We start from the raw sequence: 18580 nt of genomic DNA, 5'->3' as shown, positions 1-18580 counted from the left end.
TGTCTTTACTTTCCCCTTTCCCAGGGTATGATGACACTTATTCTTTTCTTAGGTAGTGTTGAGATATGGACTTAGTGTTTCATGTCCTAGGTAAGCACAGGGCTACATCCCCAGGGCATGATATTCTTATTGATGGATATTTTCTCCACATATATTAACTTTTTAGATCATATATTACTGGAAAATAGGAGAGACCTTTCATCCAGTGAGGATAAGTAAAACAAAACCAAGCAGCAGCAGCAGCAGCAGCAGCAGCAGCAGCAGCAGCAGCAGCAGCAGCAGCAGCAGCAGCAGCAGCAGTAACAACAACAACAATACCAAAGACCAAGACCTCTGGACCCTGACTCCCTTCAGACATTACTGCACAAGGACCTTAATGGCACCAACAGTATTTTATTGTGGTTTTGACTCTTGTGCTTTTCCAAGTTGAATATAGGGCTATTTCTATGTCTTCTCTCTAACGTATTGATTTTATGTTATTATTGGTTCTGTGGATTCTTCTTTCTTTTATATTTTTTAAAAAAATGTATTTTGATTGATGTGTATAGGAATATGTCCTCTATGTTTGTTTATTCCATGTATGTGCAAGTTGCCTGTAGAGGACAGAAGAGGGTGACGTATCTTAGAAGTTGGAGTCACAGAATTGCCATGTGGGTGCTGGGTATTGCCATGTGTGTGCTCAGAACTGGACTTGGTTCTTCTGGAAGAACAGACGGTGCTTTTAACCATCCAGTCATCGCTCCAGATTGATTTCTAAAGTGGTTTTTACCAGTTTGCAATCCCACCAGCAGTGGAGGAGTGTTCCTTTTTCTCCACATCCTCAGAAGAATGTACGGTCACTTGAGTTTTTGACCTTGGCTATTCTGATTGGTATGAGGTGGTATCTCAGGATTGCTTTGATTTGCATTTCTCTGATGACTATGGACTCTGAACTTACCTTAAAGTGCTTCTCAGCCATTCAAGATTTTTCTGTTGTGAATTATGTTTAGCTCTGTACCCCATTCAGTTATTCAGTATTTTTGAATTTTAACTTCTTGAGTTCTTTACATATTTTGGATATTAGCCTTCTATCAAATGTAGTGAAGATTTTTCCCATTTTATGGGTTGCCAGTTTGTCCTATTGCTGATGTCTTTTGCCTTACAAAAGCTTTTCAGTTTCATGAGGTCCATTTTATCAATTGTTGATCTTTTAGCTTTGGCCATTAGTGTTCTGTTCAGGAAATGTCCCAATGAGTTCCTGGTTCTGTACCAAATTCCCTTCTAAGATTCAGTATATTTGTTTTTTGGGGATTTTTTGTTTGTTTTTGCTTTTTATTGGATATGTTATTTCCTTTCCTGGTTTCCCAGACATAAGCCCCATATCTCATCACCCTCCCGTTCTTCTATAAGGGCGTTTCCCTCCCCATCGACCCACCATTCCTGACCCCCCACCATTCCCCTATGCTGAGGGGGTCCAACCTTGGCAGGACCAAGGGCTTCTCCTTCCATTGGTGACCAACAAGGCTATCCTCTGCTACATATGCAGTTGGAGCCATGGATCAGTCCATGTATAGTCTTTGGGTAGTGGTTTAGTCCCTGGGAGCTCTGGTTGGTTGGCATTGTTGTTCTTATGGGGTTGCAAGTGCCTTTAGCTCTTTTAATACTTTCTCTAATTCTTCCAATGGGGTCTTATTTTCAGTTCAATGGTTTGCCGCTATGGGCCACTTGTGGGGCAGGCTCTAAATGGCTATTCCTTAAGTCTCTACTCCAAACTTTGCCTCCATATCCCCTTCTATGAATATTTTTGTTCACCCTTTTAAGAAGGAGTGCAGCATCCATGTTTTGGTCATCCTTCTTCCTGAGTTTCATGTGGTCTGTGGGTTGTATCTTGGGTAATTCAAGATTTTGGGTGAATATACACTTATCAGTGAGTGCATACCATGTGTGGTTTTCTGTGATTACTCAGGATGATATTTTTTAGTTCAATTCATTTGCCTATGAATATCATGAAGTCATGTTTTTGATAGCTAAGTAGTACTCCATTGTGTAGATGTACTACATTTTCTGTATCCATTCCTCTATTGAAGGGCATCTGGGTTCTTTCCAGCTTCTGGATATTATAAATAAGGCTGCTATGAACATAGTGGAAATTGTGTCTTTGTTTTATGTTGGAGCATCTTTTGGGTATATGCCCAGGAATGGTATAACTGGGTTCTCAGGTAGTATTATAAGCTATTTAATAAGGAAATTCCAGACTGATTTCCACAGTGATTGTACCAGTCTGCAATCCCACCAAAATGGAGGAGTGTTCCTCTTTTTCCACATGCTCACTAGCATCTGTTGTCACCTTAGTTTTGATCTTAGCCATTCTGACTGGTGTGAGGTGGAATCTCAGGGTTGTTTTGATTTGCATTTCCTTGATGACTAAGGATGTTGAGCATTTCTTTAGGTACTTCTCAGGCATTCAATAATCCTCAGCTGAGAATTCTTTGTTTAGCTCTGTACCCCATTTTTAATAGGTTATTTGGTTCTCTAGAGTTTAACTTCTTGAGTTCTTTGTATATTTTGGATAGTAGCACTCTATCAGATGTAGGATTGGTAAAGATGGTTTACTAATCTGTTGGCTGCTCTTTTGTCCTAATGAGAGTTTCCTTTTCCTTACAGAAGCTTTGCAGTTTAATGAGGTCCCATTTGTTGATTCTTGATCTTAGAGCATAAGCCATTGATGTTTTGTTCAGCAAATTTTCCCCAGTGCCCATGTGATCAAGACACTTCCCCATTAAGAAAAAGTGTATTTGTTTTTATGTTTAAATCCTTGATTCGCTTGGACTTGAGCTTTGTATAAGGTGATAAATATAGATCAGCTTTCATTTTTCCACATAAAGACCACCAGCTAGACCAGAGCCATTTATTGAAGATGCTTTCTTTTTTCCATTGTCTGTGTCTTTGGCTTCTTTGTCAAAGATCAAGTTTTCACAGTACCATTGAACTGTTACATCCAAGGGGGCTGGGTTGTCCATAGCATAGGCTTTGCCTTCCACAGGTGTGATGGCAGACAGTTTCCTGAGTTCCAAAAAAAAAAGATAAAATAAAATTTAGAAAATCCATAATGAGAATAATGTTTCATACTGTTTTTTTTGTATATGCATGTACGTGTGTATTTTAAGCATATTACTTCAATTTTTATGTTTATGGTTTTAGTTTCACTTTAATTTTACATATTTATGGTAATTAGGTAGGCTGACTCTGCTGATCATACATATTTTTTATTTATTTATGTAGTTATTTACATTACGCCTTCCCTCTACCCCCTCCACAACACAGTTCCTTATCTCATACCTCCTCCCCCTTTTCACTGAAAGGGTACTCCTCTCTAAGTCCAGCCCCTTTCCTGGGGCCTGAAATCTCTCAAGGATTAAGCACTTCTTCTACTGAAGTCAGCCCAGGCAGTCCTCTGCTATATATGTGACTCAGGCCTCGAACCAGCCCATAGGCTGCCTGGTTCGTGGCTTAGTCTCTGGGAGCAACCAGGTGTCCTAGTTAGTTGAGACTGCTGGTCTGCCTACAGGGTCGCTCTCCCTTTCAGCTTCTTCAGTCTTTCCTGTAATTCAATCATAGAGGTCCCCAAATTCTCTGTTCAATGGGTGGCTGTGAGTATCTGCATCTGTTCAATTCAGCTACTAATAGGGCCTCTCAGAGGAGAGCCATGCCAGGATACTGTCTAAGTTCATCATAGCATCAACAATCTTGGTGCATAGCATGTCACATTTTGGTGCCCACAGATGAGATGGATCCGAAGTTGGGCTGGTCCCTAATTTCTTTCTCAGCCTCTTTATCACTTTATAAAGGAAGGCTACTGATTTGTTTGAGTTAATTTTATATCCTGCCATTTTGCTGAATTTTCTTATCAACTGTAGGAATTTTCTAGTGGAATTTTTTTTTCCAATTTGTATCCCCTTGATCTATTGTTGTCTAATTGTTCTTGGTAGACTCTCAAGTACTATACTGAATAGATAAAAATAGAGTGGGCAACCTTGTCTTGTCCCTGATTTAAGTGGGATTGCTTCTAGTTTATCTCCATTTAATTTAGGGTCAGCAGTTGGTTTGCTATAGATTGCTTTTATTATGTTTATGTATGTGCCCTGGATTCCTGATCTGTCCAAGACTTTTAATATGAAGTGCTGTTGTATTTTATAGAAGTCTTTTCAGCATCTAATGAAATGATTACATGACTCTTTTTCTTTGAGTTTGTTTACATAGTTTATTACATTGATGGATTTTCGATATTGAACCATCATCCATGCATTCCTGGGATAAAGCCGACTTCATTGTGGTAAGTGATGGTTTTGATGTGTCCTTGGATTTGGTTTGTAAGAATTTTACTTAGTATTTCTGCATTGATATTCATAAGTGAAATTGGCCTTAAGTTTTCTTTCTTTGTTGGGTCTTTGTGTGTTTTAGGTATCAGAGTAACTATGGCTTCATAGAGTGAATTAGGTAGTTTTTTTTTCTATTTCTATTTTGTGGAATAGTTTGAAAGTCTGGTATAATTCTGCACTAAAACTATCTGACCCTGTTTCAACATACCAAGAAGATTGAAATAATCCCTAGCATTCTCTTAAATTACCACATACCAAGACTGGATTTCAAGAACAACAAATACCACAGAAAGCCCACATACTGATGGATCCTGAGCAAGTATCTGCTCAATGATAACTTTATCAAGAAAGTAATAAAGACAGAAATCAAAAGCTTTATAGGATTCAATGAAAATGAAGACACAACATACCAAAATTTATGGGACACAATGAAAACAGTCTTAAGAAAATTCATATTTGAATTTCTATTTGCCTTCATGAAGAAATTGGAGAGATCCCATAAAAGCAACTTAACCACACACCTGAACGCTCTATAACATGAAGACATCAACATACCCAAGAAGTGTAGATGGCAGGAAATAGTCAAACTCAAAGGTGAGATCAACCAGTGAGAAACAAAGAGAAAAATAGAGATAATCAAGAAAACCAAGACCTGGTTCTTTGAGAAAATCAACAAGATAGATAAACCCTAAACCAACTAACTTAAAGGGGACAGAGACCATATCCAAATTAACAAAATCAGAAATGAAAGGGAAGACATAACAACAGAATCTGAGGAAATTCCAAAAATCATCAGAACCAACTACAAAAACCTATATTCAAGAAAACTGGACAATCTAAATGAGATGGATCATTTTCTAGGTAGATACCATATGCCAAAATTAAATCAAGGTCAATTAAACTATATAGTCTCCTAACCTCTAAGGAAATAGAAATAGTCATTATTATCTTTCCAAACAAAACAAGAAAAAGTCCACGGCCAGATGGTTTTACATATGTAGATTCTTTAAAAAATGGGAAGCATAGGGGATTCCCCCTAAATCCTTGAAAAGAACACTTTTCATGGAAAGTACCCTTAGAATAACTGTGTGAAGCCAGCAGAGGTCATTCCTTCATCAGAAACCTATCAGATTAAACTCTGGCGAAAAACTGTACAGGAATGTAAAAGGGCCTATGCATTGAGTTAGGGGGTGAGAATTTCAGTATATAATTTGATTCTGGGTAGATGAATAAAATCAATATCCACACTTGAGGCAGTGCTAACACAGCACATTGCAACATTGCAGTATTAGGAATCATTTGTCACCATTTCCCAACCTCCAGAAACCCATGGTGGCATAATTGAAGTGTTTAAAACAAGAGGACATTTTTTTAAAAATCTAACTACACAAATAAACAGGAAGAGCAAGGCAATCAGTTCCTGTAAACACTCCCAGACCATATCAGAACTGAAGTTTCCCTCTTTCTGTTTTGTTTTGTTGTATTGTGCTTTGTTTGAATCAGGGTCTCATTACTTAGCCCTAGTTGACCTGGCATATCTTATATATAGTACAAGCATATACCACTAAGCCTGGGAATATTCTTCCTTCTCACTCTCTTTTCCCTTTCCTGCTTCCATCTCTGTTTTTCTCCTTCTCTCCCTCTATGTCCTTTCCTCCTTTTATAATTTTGGTAAGAAATGGAATCTCTTACCTATCAAAACCATTTTAAGAACTGACTGTCACACATCATACATATTAGTGACCCTGCTGCTAAATATATCCAAGCTATTTATTTTTCCTTTCAATTAATTGTTTCATTAAGTTCACATTTTGATCCTTGTAAGATTTATTTATTTTCCTTATGAAGATTTATATTTTTCTATGGTTTTATATATTTGATTCATTATTTCCTATAATTTCTCATTCTATACCAGATTGAGCCTCACACTCTATATGAACAATCAAGCTTCTTGTATTCAAACTTCGATTGATAAGAAACACACACGGGTAAGACAGAATTAAATCCTCTTAAACTTTTAGTTCTAATGGAGGCTAATTTTTATTGATTTAAAATTATTATTTAAAAATTTCCATAAGTCTTACATCTGTATATGTATAGTTGCACTTCCAGCCTTTCACACTTTTCTCAATTTGAGGAAATAAATTTTATATTTTCATCAGAAACAGATTTTTCATTGTATAATTTATAGAACAGAAAACAAAAATGAGTTTCCCTTAAGTTAAATAACATAAAACACACACTACAGAATATGAATCAAGTGTAAATTAAGCATGAAATTTTGGAAAGACAATGATTTTTCTCTTTTTGGGTATTTAAAAATATCATGTAAAAGTGATCATCCTGAAACTTTTGGGGACATTTTCCATGAACCAATCTGTTATTATTACTCTAAATCCAAAGTACAACAACCCAGGGATGTGCATTAGAAACTCAGTGTATTCCCACCTGTGCACAGGAAGCAGTGGGAGCAGCAGGTATTAATGAATTGTTTCATGAACAAAGGAGAAACCGTTTTCACCATAGCAAGAGGTGAACCAATTGTAGCAGAGATGAAATATCAGAGAACATAACCCACTCTACCTCCACCTAGCACAGGGTTTGAAGTGAGGCCTTTGTCACATGAATATCTGACAAGGAATTAATAGTGAAGAGAAACTGCTCAATTGATCATCAGAATTGATTAGATTTGGGAAAAGAGGAACAAGGAAGAAAAAGTTCATGATAAAGTAGGGGCCAGGGGCGCAGAAATGACATTTTAGTGAAAATATTTTGTAATTTACTGAAAATATCCCCACGGTTTTGAGTTTCTCAGAAGACAGAATATAAGTGCTTAGTCTAAGATACTATGAGGGAGGGAACCTGGAGATATGTGGTCTCAACCAAGGGAATATCGTAGAGCTTCAGGTAAGAAATTAGGTAAAGAGAAGGAACAAAGGAGAGAACCACACTGACTTGCACATGTAATGTGGGTACAAAATTGGGGTTATATTTTGATACATTGGTACAGAGTTTTGTATATTGTTACAGAAATAAGGTTATTTTGATACAGTTTATAGGCTATTGTATATAGATTCTAATTTAAGGTTAATTTTGATATACACAATGTATATGTATTTTAATTTTTATCTGAAAATATGCTTATATAATTTTTAAAGATAAAATATAAAGCTTTAGTTTTTTAAAAGCTGCTATTATAAACTGTTAGGGATAAATGAAAGAAAAATACAAATTAATGGTCAGATAGTCAAACTCATGGTTATATTAAATACTAGTTCAGTTAATTACAATAAGATGTTTTCAAGATTATTTAGATAGTAAATAGCTAAGAATAATGTTTGACAATTCAGGTATATTATAAATAAATAGTTGGCATACAGAGATCCCGAGAATAGGGCATTTGAAATTGCTTCATTATTAAAGATCTGTTTTGACCATGAGTCATGTCAACCCCTGACTGTACCCACATTCCACTTCAAGGATGAGGAGCATCAATAACCTCCATATGAAGTTGCATCAGTTGTGGCAAGCTATCTACTGGGAAAAGAAAATGCCCCTATTTCAACTACAGACAAAATTTTGTCCAGAAAGGACAAGTGGATACAGGGAAGTCAACTGCCAAGCTCTGCCATTACAGGGTAAGCAGGTCCTACATAGTGCCTGCTTTATGAAAGGTCTGTCAGATATACTAGGCCAGAAGGCTGAAGATGATGCTCTAACATTATACAGAAAATTCTGGGAAACACTTCAGGAAGCCACCTATGTTTATCTTATATAATCTTAGAAGCTGCTTGTCTGCATTTCTTACTCAGGTAATAAGTATTCCTTCTCAGATGTCTGATGGGGTTGAAGACTAAATCTTTTCAGTCTCACAATTAAGCTTAAATTGTTTTTGGACCTGAAAAGGTGTTTTTATGTATAAGATGATTGTTTTTGGTTGGTAATGCAAATTAGAATAGAAATTGAATTAAGTAAAATACTTTGAAAACAAGATTTTATAGATAACCAAATATTATTTTAAAGTTGCCAAATGCTATCTATGGATTGGCCATTATGAATATAAATCTTATCCAATAGTTTTCATAACTGTCTCATAATTGTTATTGCATTCAGTTTATATTTGAAAGAAAAAAAATTAACTGTACAAAAAAAGGAATTGTAGAGAGACTATCTTGTGTATGGTATGGACACATAGCTTACCAATTAAAAACCGTATGGTCGATAGGAAAGGGTAGCATGGAAGGTAGCACATCTGGGAGGCAATAATAATTCTGGGATTGATTGAGGCACAGCGAGACTCACCCAGGAAAATGTGATGAGACAATCTCATGATACCTGAGCACAGGTAACCAGTCATATCACATCACATAGATTAGACGAAATGGGTTAAATTATGACCTAGTAGGAGAGCAGCCTAGCTATGCTAACTATATGGTCAAGGTATTTGTAAATCTATTTTGAGCCTGAGTATTATTTCTGGGGTCATGGGGCTTGGAGAAAAAAATCAGACCTAATTTCTACAACACATGCTTGTGCATCTGACTAGCTCACCCATTCATTGTTGCTTGTATGTGTATGAGTTTAGGGTAGACCAGTTGAAAATATATACCAGGGACTAAATCTTGTAGAAGAATAGTTTGCCTCTCTCAGCATTCAATAATTTACTGTAGATCTTCATCTAGGAATAGTGCCTTATGTGGTTCCCCCAAATACATAGGCATTCCAAATGGCTCTGTTGTTGTGACAGTGGTGTTTAGGTAAATATTGTGAGGATCTCAGCATGCAGTTCTCTGTCATTTATAAAAGACACTATCTTGTAAATGCCCTGGTCCTCTGAACCTTATGTTTTTCCCTCCCTCTTCCATTATGTAGAAGATCGGGATATGATAAAACTGATATTGTTATGGAGGTTTTATTTGCTCAAAACTCTTAGGGAAGTTTCATGTTTTTAGTACTGTAGTGGACTATAACCCTTGTGTTGAAGACTATCAATCAAATGTAATGTATACTTGGACTTGTTTCAATAAGTACATATTTCTTTATAGAAATAATCTAAAATACTAAAATTTAGAAAGAGTCATAAAATACCCTGGGTCTTCAAAGCCATTATGAGAAAAGAATAACAATGCTGGGGTTATTACAATATCAATTTTTTTAGCTATATTATACTGCTATTTATACATTGTTTAAAAATAGGTTTTCTTGTGATATATTCATATGTACATTTCTCACAGGCATTCCTGACATGAGTAAGAACAATGGAGACATTAGTAGCAATAAAAAGTATCTCTGAAAATTAAACGATAACCCTAGTTGTTGGGATGCAGTGGAAGGAGATAAAAGTATAAGGTAAGTCTTAGATACACAGTGTGTCCAAGGCAAGTCTGGGATACTTAAAAGCAAGCAATCAAGCAACAAACAATAATAATTAGACACTAATTAATAAAATTAAAAGAGAAAGAGGACACCACAGCATGTTCCAGAGAAAATCAAGAGTTTAATGGTAGTTGGGGATGAAATTTCATCTCTATCTTCTGTAGAGCTATGAGAAATTCTTAACTTCTGATAGGAATGGTCAGTTTGTTATAAGAGTGTATCTTCTGATAAGTTAAAATTCTGTTCTCTCTCTCTCTCTCTCTCTCTCTCTCTCTCTCTCTCTCTCTCTCTCTCTCTTTTTTTTCCGGAGCTGGGGACCGAACCCAGGGCCTTGCGTTTGCTAGGCAGGTGCTCTACCACTGAGCTAAATCCCCAATCTTTCTCTCTCTCTCTCTCTCTCTCTCTCTCTCTCTCTCTCTCTCTCTCTCTCTCACACACACACACACACACACACACACACACACACACACCAAGAGAGAGAGAGAGAGAGAGAGAGAGAGAGAGAGAGAGAGAGAGAGAGAGAGATGCAAACATCGGTAATGGATGAATGGTATTAGAAGCAATGAGGTAAAGAAATGTCAGAGATGCTTATGGGAAAAGTACAATGATATGTATGTGTAAGTGTATCACAAGAAAAATCAGTATTTTATATGAATAAAAATACTATGTAAAATGTTTAAGAGAATAAATTATGTTATATTCAGGAAAATGATGAAAAATAGGCATGAATATAAAAACCTAAATAATCTAACTTTACATCAGTGCACATGTAGATGGACTCAGTAACTTTCAAAGAAACAACATACAAAATTAAAAAAAAACATTGCTTGTTGGATGAATAGTAATGAAATTGGAGGAAAAAAGAGTCTAATTTGGTCAAACTTCATTATATACTTGTATGGAATTCTTGAAAAATGAAAATAAATCTTTCATTAGTAAACAATTGTATAAATATTCTAAAATTAAAGCAGAAAATGTATTTATAACGTGTAGAACTTAAAGCTGATACCTTTCAATTTTTCATCCCATTTTCCTCTATAATACCTTTCACTCTCAATTCTTCAATAATCTGATTTCTGTGTCCTTTGAGTTCACAAGTGATATTTCAATCAAGATATCACAGGTGTCTTTCATGACACATTACACTCCTCACTTATTGTTGATTCTGAAGGAAATCAGGAAGTAGATCTGAGCTGAATGATATTTAGCACAAGCTACCACTCTGTTCCAGGACATGTAGGCAAGATCAAAGCTGAACAATCAGAACTTAGAACCGTCTTTATATCCCTTAAAGCCCTTAAGTATAGAACAAATATAAACACATAATTAGTAAAGATTTACCAAGTCCTAACATCTTAACTTCAGAACACATACTCATTACTGCATCAGGAAATTAAAACTATTTAGAATGTGGTTAGACACTCTACTGGTTTAAGATAGTTGAAGTAGTTTTCTTTTATTGGGGGAGACAGAACTTAGCATTTTATTTAGATCTTCATTAAACTGTTGGAATTGGAACCAGACATACATAATAAACCTCCAAAAATAGATGCTGAAAGACACTTTATTGCTTAGGGCAAGCAGTCATGGAATAAGCATGAAAACAAGCTGGCTTCTCTGTACCACACCAGCCAATTCAACTTTTGCCATGGCCAGCTGCACCAGATCTGCCCTTCCTTCTGTTAACACCAGCCAGACGCCCTGTAGGTCTAACCCAAAGTTTTTCTGTAGGACACCTTAGCCTACCTAGGAATGCTGGAAACATGTTAAAGGAATCATGGTGTTGAGGAGAAAAAAATCTTTTAAAAGCTGACATCTGAGGTGATGGCTTCTCTGTATTTACACCATATCCCAGAATACAAAAAATAAACAATTAGAAAATGTTCAAGTATGAAGGACTTTCCTTCTCCCCACCAAAACCACTGCTCTCTGAAGGAAGCTGGTTTTTCTGTAGCTATTCCAGCTATTCAGAAAGCTCTGTGGATCTGGTTTTGAAAATAAAGCAAAGTTAAAACCCTTGGAGGAGCTATTGTGCAGTGTGGAGTACTCTTTTGTATAAAGAAAAAAAGTTACCTGGTACCTAACTGAAACCTATAGACCCTCAGATACTGCCCTGTATGACATCAGAAGGGTGTCAAGTGCCTGTTTTTCTAGAGTAAAAGTTGGTGAGATTTGTCTAGTGCTGAAACCATGCATAGGATTGGTTTGCTAAATAAAACATTATTATATAGTCCTCCAAAGACAGCTGAAAAGTAGAAAGATTTTTTAAAATGGTACTGCTTGAGGAGGCAATTCCTAGTAAAATCACCAGGGAGATGGTTTAATTTTAACTGCCTTTGTCTTTGAGTCAGGCTAGAACTACAACTGAAACCTTAATTTCATGCAAGATTGATTGGATAAGAACATTCCCTGACAAAGAACTACATAAATAGAGATGACTGAATTACAGGGAGGATAAGAAAAGGGGCCTCACAGTCAATAAATAGAGCTCAAGACATTACAAATTCATGCTGACAGGGCTGTGGCATTGGCCGTCTATAGTCAAACTGCAAGTAATTAACGTGCATGTTACAAGGACATTTTCAGCATCTGTTGGGAAAGTAATTGGAATTAGGACTTTGGAGGATTAGGTGATACAGTGAAAAAGTTTGATTTCAAAGCATTATTCACTACAGTGTTTGTTTCTAGGCAGTTAATGGGTCACCTATGCTCACTATATCCATTATAATGATGAACAAATATGTAGGGAGAGAATAGCAAGCCCAATTAACAGTCCCACACAAAAGCTAAAATTCATGTCACTGATTGGAGTGACTGCAACTTATCAGATGCTGAAAGATGACAGAAAATTTTAGGAAGAAGGCCCTTTCCATCAGAGCTTGAAGGCTTCTCTGTAACCTATGCCAACAAGTCTGGTAGTGGTGAGAGGGAAGGCTAACACTTTCAAGCTTTTTGGGCACTTCCTATGGCAATCTGTCCCTACCAAAGTGGCCACAGGCTGCAGTCCTCTGATAAATTGGCTTTTTCAAATCAAGATCCCTGACAATAACCCAAGGACAAAGAACAAGATTCTTCTTCACAATTTCTAATTGCTCTCTCTCATTCTGAAAAGTACCATAATGGAAAATGAGATCAACAATGGATAATAAATTCCAATATGAGAGAATAAGAACTCTCCTGCACATACATCCTTTAGTGAGAGATTTTGCCACCCAATGACCAGCATAAACAACTGAGGGGTCCACATTAGTATAATCCTTTCCTGAAAAGGCCCCTATTCCATGAGCTCCCCAACTGCCATAAGTATCCACAATGATTTTTCAGTCATTCAAATCAGCATTGTATCATCCTCAAGGTATTTTCTAAGTACCAGAGCTTTGATAACTTTCTCCTTTAGAGCCTCCCTCATCTCATCAAGACAAACTTCTTCCTCATGATGACTAGATATAACAATTGTGTGGACTCTGATGGGAGCCACAGTACCTTGATCTTGCATATACTGCACAATTACTTGAGTTTTAGAAACTGCATAGCCAAGGCAATGTGCCATTGTGACATCGTTCAGCCAGTTTGGCATTTAGCTTGTGTGCTAAGACAATGGTTAAAGGCATACACTCTACAGTTTCATCAGTGGCATAACAAACATCAAACCCAATGTTTTTTTTTTCATTCTGGTTAAGATGAACACCTGGGTAATATCTGGTGAGTTGTTGTTCTAAGGCAATCAACACATTACAAGTCTTATAGTCAAACCTTTTGGAAGAATCATCGTATCCAATGTCCTTGATGCCTTCACAAACCACTTTCTGGTAATCAATGGCAACTCTGGATGAAATTTCCACAGCAAGAAGGATCATTCAAGTTTAAGAACAGTTTCATGAGCCACTTTAGCATTAGGGTCCTACCGAAGGTGTGCATCAGGAACAGCATCACGGATTTGGTCACAAATCTTATCTGTGTGATCTTCTCCTACTGACTCTGAGGTGAAGAGGAATGTCCTTTCCTTGATGAGTGCAGAAACTGTTGACTACTTTTCTTCCTTAGCAACATTCTTAGAAAATTGGGATACTAGAGGAGCTAGTTAACATTCATGAGGTTTCCAGAATGGTTGTAGATTTATTCTTCAAAGTCTTATCTCTAAAGTATGCAATGTCATCATTAATAATGTCTTACACTTAAGTTCTAGAATGCAACCAAGGAAAATGGCAGCTGGTATCATTTTAGGGTTTCTTGGACCAACAACTCTGAGGGAAATTTCCCCTTTCTGGAACTATATTTTTTTGTTAGGTATTCTATGCTTCTCTGCAAGAAGCACTGACTGCCTAATCAAAGATATGAAAAAATTTCTACATTGATGACTTCAAATCACTGAAGTAAAAGGATGTCAGAAGGTATGAATAGATGGAAAGATCTCCCATTTTATGGTTTAGCATAATTAACATTGTACACATGTCTATCCAATCAAAATTTAGAGATTCAATATACTAATGAAAATATCCATGACATTCTCCAAAGAAATTGTCTAAGTCCTCAATTTCATATAGAGGTACAAAACATTCTGTAGTCAAAATTAACCTGAGGAAAAAATAATGGTCGGTAGATTACAAAATCGTATTTCCAGGAACATTATAGATGTATAGCATTAAAAATATGGTATTAGCAAAAATAAATGCGTGAATTAATTGAAAGAAACAGGAGTCCCACACATGAATGTGCATAGCTAGAACCATGTGATATTTGATTAAAAAGCCAAAAATAAACAATGGAGGGAAGATAGCACCTTCAACAAATTGTCCTAGAAAAACTCAATGTTCACATGTAGAAGAATATTCGATACAAATTCACCACATTATGCAGAAAATAAATTCCAAATGGATCAAATATCTACATATGAAATAATGAAATTATTAGAAGAAAAAGTATGCAGTACTGAATGATATACAAACATAGAGAAGAGTTTTCTTGTTAAGACTCCAGTTAGACTGGATTTAAGGTTAATAATTGACAAACAGGACTACATAAAACTAAAACTCTGTACAGTGAATAAAAAAGTAGTTCAAGTAAAGATAAAGTTCATAAAGTAGGAGAGAATGATTGACAGCTACACTTCTGATAATAGATTAATGTCCAGAATACATAGAGAACTCAAACAGAGAAACAACCCAGAAAACAAAAGGCTCAAATGAAAACTGGGATGTAAAAAATGGCTAACAAATATTGAAGAAAGTGTTCAGAATTCTTAGGAGTTAGATATTTTCAAATTAATTCTACATTGAGATTTCATGAAATTCCAGTCAGAATGGTGAAGAACAAGAAAAGAGCTGACAACATGTGCTGTAGAAGATGTTTAAATGGCAACTCTCCCCTTCAGTTTTGGTGGGAGTTGAAACTAGGGCAATCAATATGGAAATGGAGAAGAGAAATTCTGAAACTCTAAAGTATATTTACCTCACGACCCAGATTCAACATTCCTTGGCATATGCCAAAGGACTCAACCTCCCATTCTTCAACTATTTCTGCATGTTCACTGTCACTCTAGTCATGATAGCTAGGACAGGGAAACTCAATGTTCTATATCTCCTGAGTGGATTAAGAATGTGGTACATACAAACAATGGAATAATACTTGGCTGTAAGAGACAATTGCCCTTTAATATCATTACCACTTTAGATGTTGCCCCAGTAGATAAGGCACATTGACAGTTTCTCATACTGTAACCTACTTTGCTACAGATTCAAAGAAAAATAAAGAAAAGGTCACATAATGGTTGATCAAAGATACCATTGTTTGTCTTGCTTTTATAAAGAGTGTGGCTTTGCATGTTTCAGAAGACAATTGGGAGAAAGTTCAGAGCTTGCTTCAAGATGATTGTGGTGGGGTTGGGGATTTAGCTCAGTGGTAGAGCGCTTGCCTAGGAAGCACAAGGCCCTGGGTTCGGTCCCCAGCTCCGAAAAAAAAGAACAAAAAAAAAGATGATTGTGGTACTGCTGATAGCAGCCTTGCTGGCCCTGAGGCCAGTTCAGAGCACAGATGTGTGTATATCAATGAACGCAGGGTGCGTTCTGGACACATCCAAGAAAAGTAATGGAAAAAGGAGTGGAGAGATGATGGAAATAGTTGAAAAGGACAGGACTGTAGGATTTCTGTAGTAAAGACTAGAAATGTCATGCCCTGACCCTATAACATAGTCTTTTTACTTAATATTATATCTGAAAGCCATAAAATGCTTGAAGAGAACAAGGCAGACCATTTTATTTTTAATAAGTTCTTTACACACTTTAAAGAAACAGTTAAAAAGTCAGATTTGTGAATATATTCTCATAGTCAGAGAATATTAGGAATAGCCAGCTTTACTGCAAAGTTTGTGTCAGAAACATGCTACAAACAAACATATCAGGATTAACTCAAAGTATAGAAATATAGAATAAATTTAATGCTCTAGACACGTAGAAGTATCAGAGACAAATCTACATATTTTACTGAGTTAATATCCACAATATCAAGAGAACATGTATACTTTGGGATTTGCCTCTTGAATGTACTTAGGATTAATGAAAAGTCAAAGGGGTAGGACTTATTCTCCTGGTGAATCATGCAGCCCAATTTTGAAATATGTAGTTAATTACAAATAAGGAGCAGTTTTGCAGCAGTTAGTAGTAGTATTTAAAGTGGGAGAATAAAACAGATCTTTATGCTTTGATTTGGAGGGTAAGAGCATAGGGAAATCCTACATGTTCTTGCTTTCCCATACTTTTCCAAAAACATGTCAGACACTGTTGAGCTCAGATTTTCTTGAAAGTTTTAATCTGGAAGTCACATTTTCTCATAGGACCTCAGTAAACTCTGAAAGTTTGTGATCTCAGTTTTCTCTTTTTCCTAGGCTTTATTTCAGAAGGTCAACAATGCTGAGCCCTCTGTACTCCATGAAGGTAAAGTCCTATCCATCATCCTTTTTAATCGTGCTTTTTAATTATCAGTTTTTCAATGTGTTGTTTCATATTTTTTATCTTAGGGATGAATAGATATTTCTTTAACTGTGCAGATAGATAAATGCTGGAGACATAATTGCATTCAGCCTACTGAATGGAGGGGAGATAAAACTCCCATAATGGCAGAAATAATTGATCTGCTTCCAATGCAAAATCATCACTGTGAAATGAGGCAGAAAATGCAAATGCCTTAATACTGACTACTCTGAGTTTGAAAGGCTCCAAGGTTTCTTCCTTCCTTTGTGTTTCTCTTTAATTCTAGAGCTTCAGGAGGAGTTTTCTCTTTGCCTCTCTGGTTACTAGTTAATTGTCTAAAATGAAACAGGGCACATTATCCTTAGGCATTTAGTGAATTTGTTAGACAGCACTATTGTTATTTATCATTTTCCAGAATTGTAGTATATAATTTATTAAACAGCTAACTTATATTTTATTCTATAAATTGGGAACCTGGAATAAAACCTTTTATACATGTGTAGATCTCATCTAATGCCCTGTAGCACAATTGGAGATGCTTCTGATGTCAATATAGTCTTCTTTTCCATTATTATGCGTCTTTCTTTGGAGACACTTCATGTGCTATGTTAGTAGCCAAACACATCTTGTTCGCCAGATGTAGGAGCATACTTCTATGAGGATTACAAATACAGAAACTTCTGCATTGTTAGAATTTGTAATTAGAAAGAAAGAATGAGTATTTGTAGAAGAGGGAGCTAGCAATTGGCAGACAGGCTCTGAGAGAATGGACCTTGAGATCAGATCAGGAAAAGGAAACAAGAGAGAAGTTATTTATCAGTGTGCTTGTACCATCTGGCCCTTTCTATGCAGATCCTGTGGAACAAAACCAAAGTTCAGAAAAGAATCATCTCCTGTTGAATGATAAACAGCCAGAATCACCACTAGGAGCTAATCATTTGCCTTCAGACACTGCCAGGAATGCACAAGAAAATGAACAGAAAGAAGTAAAAAGGGCTCAAGAGCAACTGCCTTTTTCTCTTGAAAACTCTGCATCAGCCCAAACAGCAAGTCAGCAGCAGGACTCCTCTCAGCAAGAACCTAATCATTCTGGAAGCAGTAGAAGGCAGCAATTTTATTGTCCTGTTTTTGGAATAGGAAGATTAGGACTCTAATGAATTTTCTAATCTGTAGTTATCCAGGACTGGGTTGATTTGTTCAGGTATGCCTTTGAGGAGCATAGCTCCACTGTTCCCTTTTCTCAATGACTACCTTTTCAATTTAGTAGACTTGGTTTATAGAATTACAGGAACACCCTCCCTTGATCCCATGTCTTCTGTGTTCACATTCACTCACGCATTTCATCTTAAGTGTGTACAATGTACCCCATGCTCAGAAACTCAGACTATGGTTATTTTATTATCCTTGATAGATAGTTTCTGGGGAATAGTCCCTAATCTACTACTCTAGCTCTTGGCCTGTTTCCCTTTTCCAGTGATATACCCCAGATTCTTGGGTAGGAGAAAATACCTTTCCTAGAGCAGTCTTTTGGCAACAGAGAAGTGTTTATTCATTTCTAACTATTTCAGTATTCAATTATCCAACACTTTCATAAATGATAAATGTGATATTTAAACTTAGTTTGATCAATCTGAATTTGAATAAATTATAATTGAATTGCATTCTTTAGTTACTAGATCTCTCTTCATGTCTCTGTGTTACTTGCAATACCTGCATTTAATAGAGAGAATTCCTGATCATTTATCTAGAAGGATTGTATACAGCTTCTCTATTTCCTGATGTCATACTCTGGGATGGGCTGATATCTATTTTTGTGATGATATGACTTTTAGTAGTTGCATTTCAGATAGGTTTTTGTCAAACCCAAGCTGGTCTTAAGCT

General features: G+C 36.3%; 1 long non-coding RNA gene across 1 annotated transcript; it reads left to right on the top strand.

Annotated features, from left to right (window-relative positions):
* The first annotated feature begins 13354 nt into the window (after positions 1-13354).
* LOC108350777 (uncharacterized) lies at positions 13355-18360 on the top strand. Its single transcript, XR_001837736.3, has 3 exons — positions 13355-13436; positions 16615-16663; positions 17552-18360. It is a non-coding gene; the product is annotated as an uncharacterized LOC108350777 (long non-coding RNA).
* The last annotated feature ends 220 nt before the right edge of the window (positions 18361-18580 follow it).

The sequence above is a fragment of the Rattus norvegicus genome, chromosome 4, assembly GCF_036323735.1.
Source record: "Rattus norvegicus strain BN/NHsdMcwi chromosome 4, GRCr8, whole genome shotgun sequence".
NCBI classification, from domain to species: Eukaryota; Metazoa; Chordata; class Mammalia; order Rodentia; family Muridae; genus Rattus; species Rattus norvegicus.
Note: the sequence above shows the minus strand (reverse complement) of the source record. Positions and strands in the feature narration are given on the sequence as shown.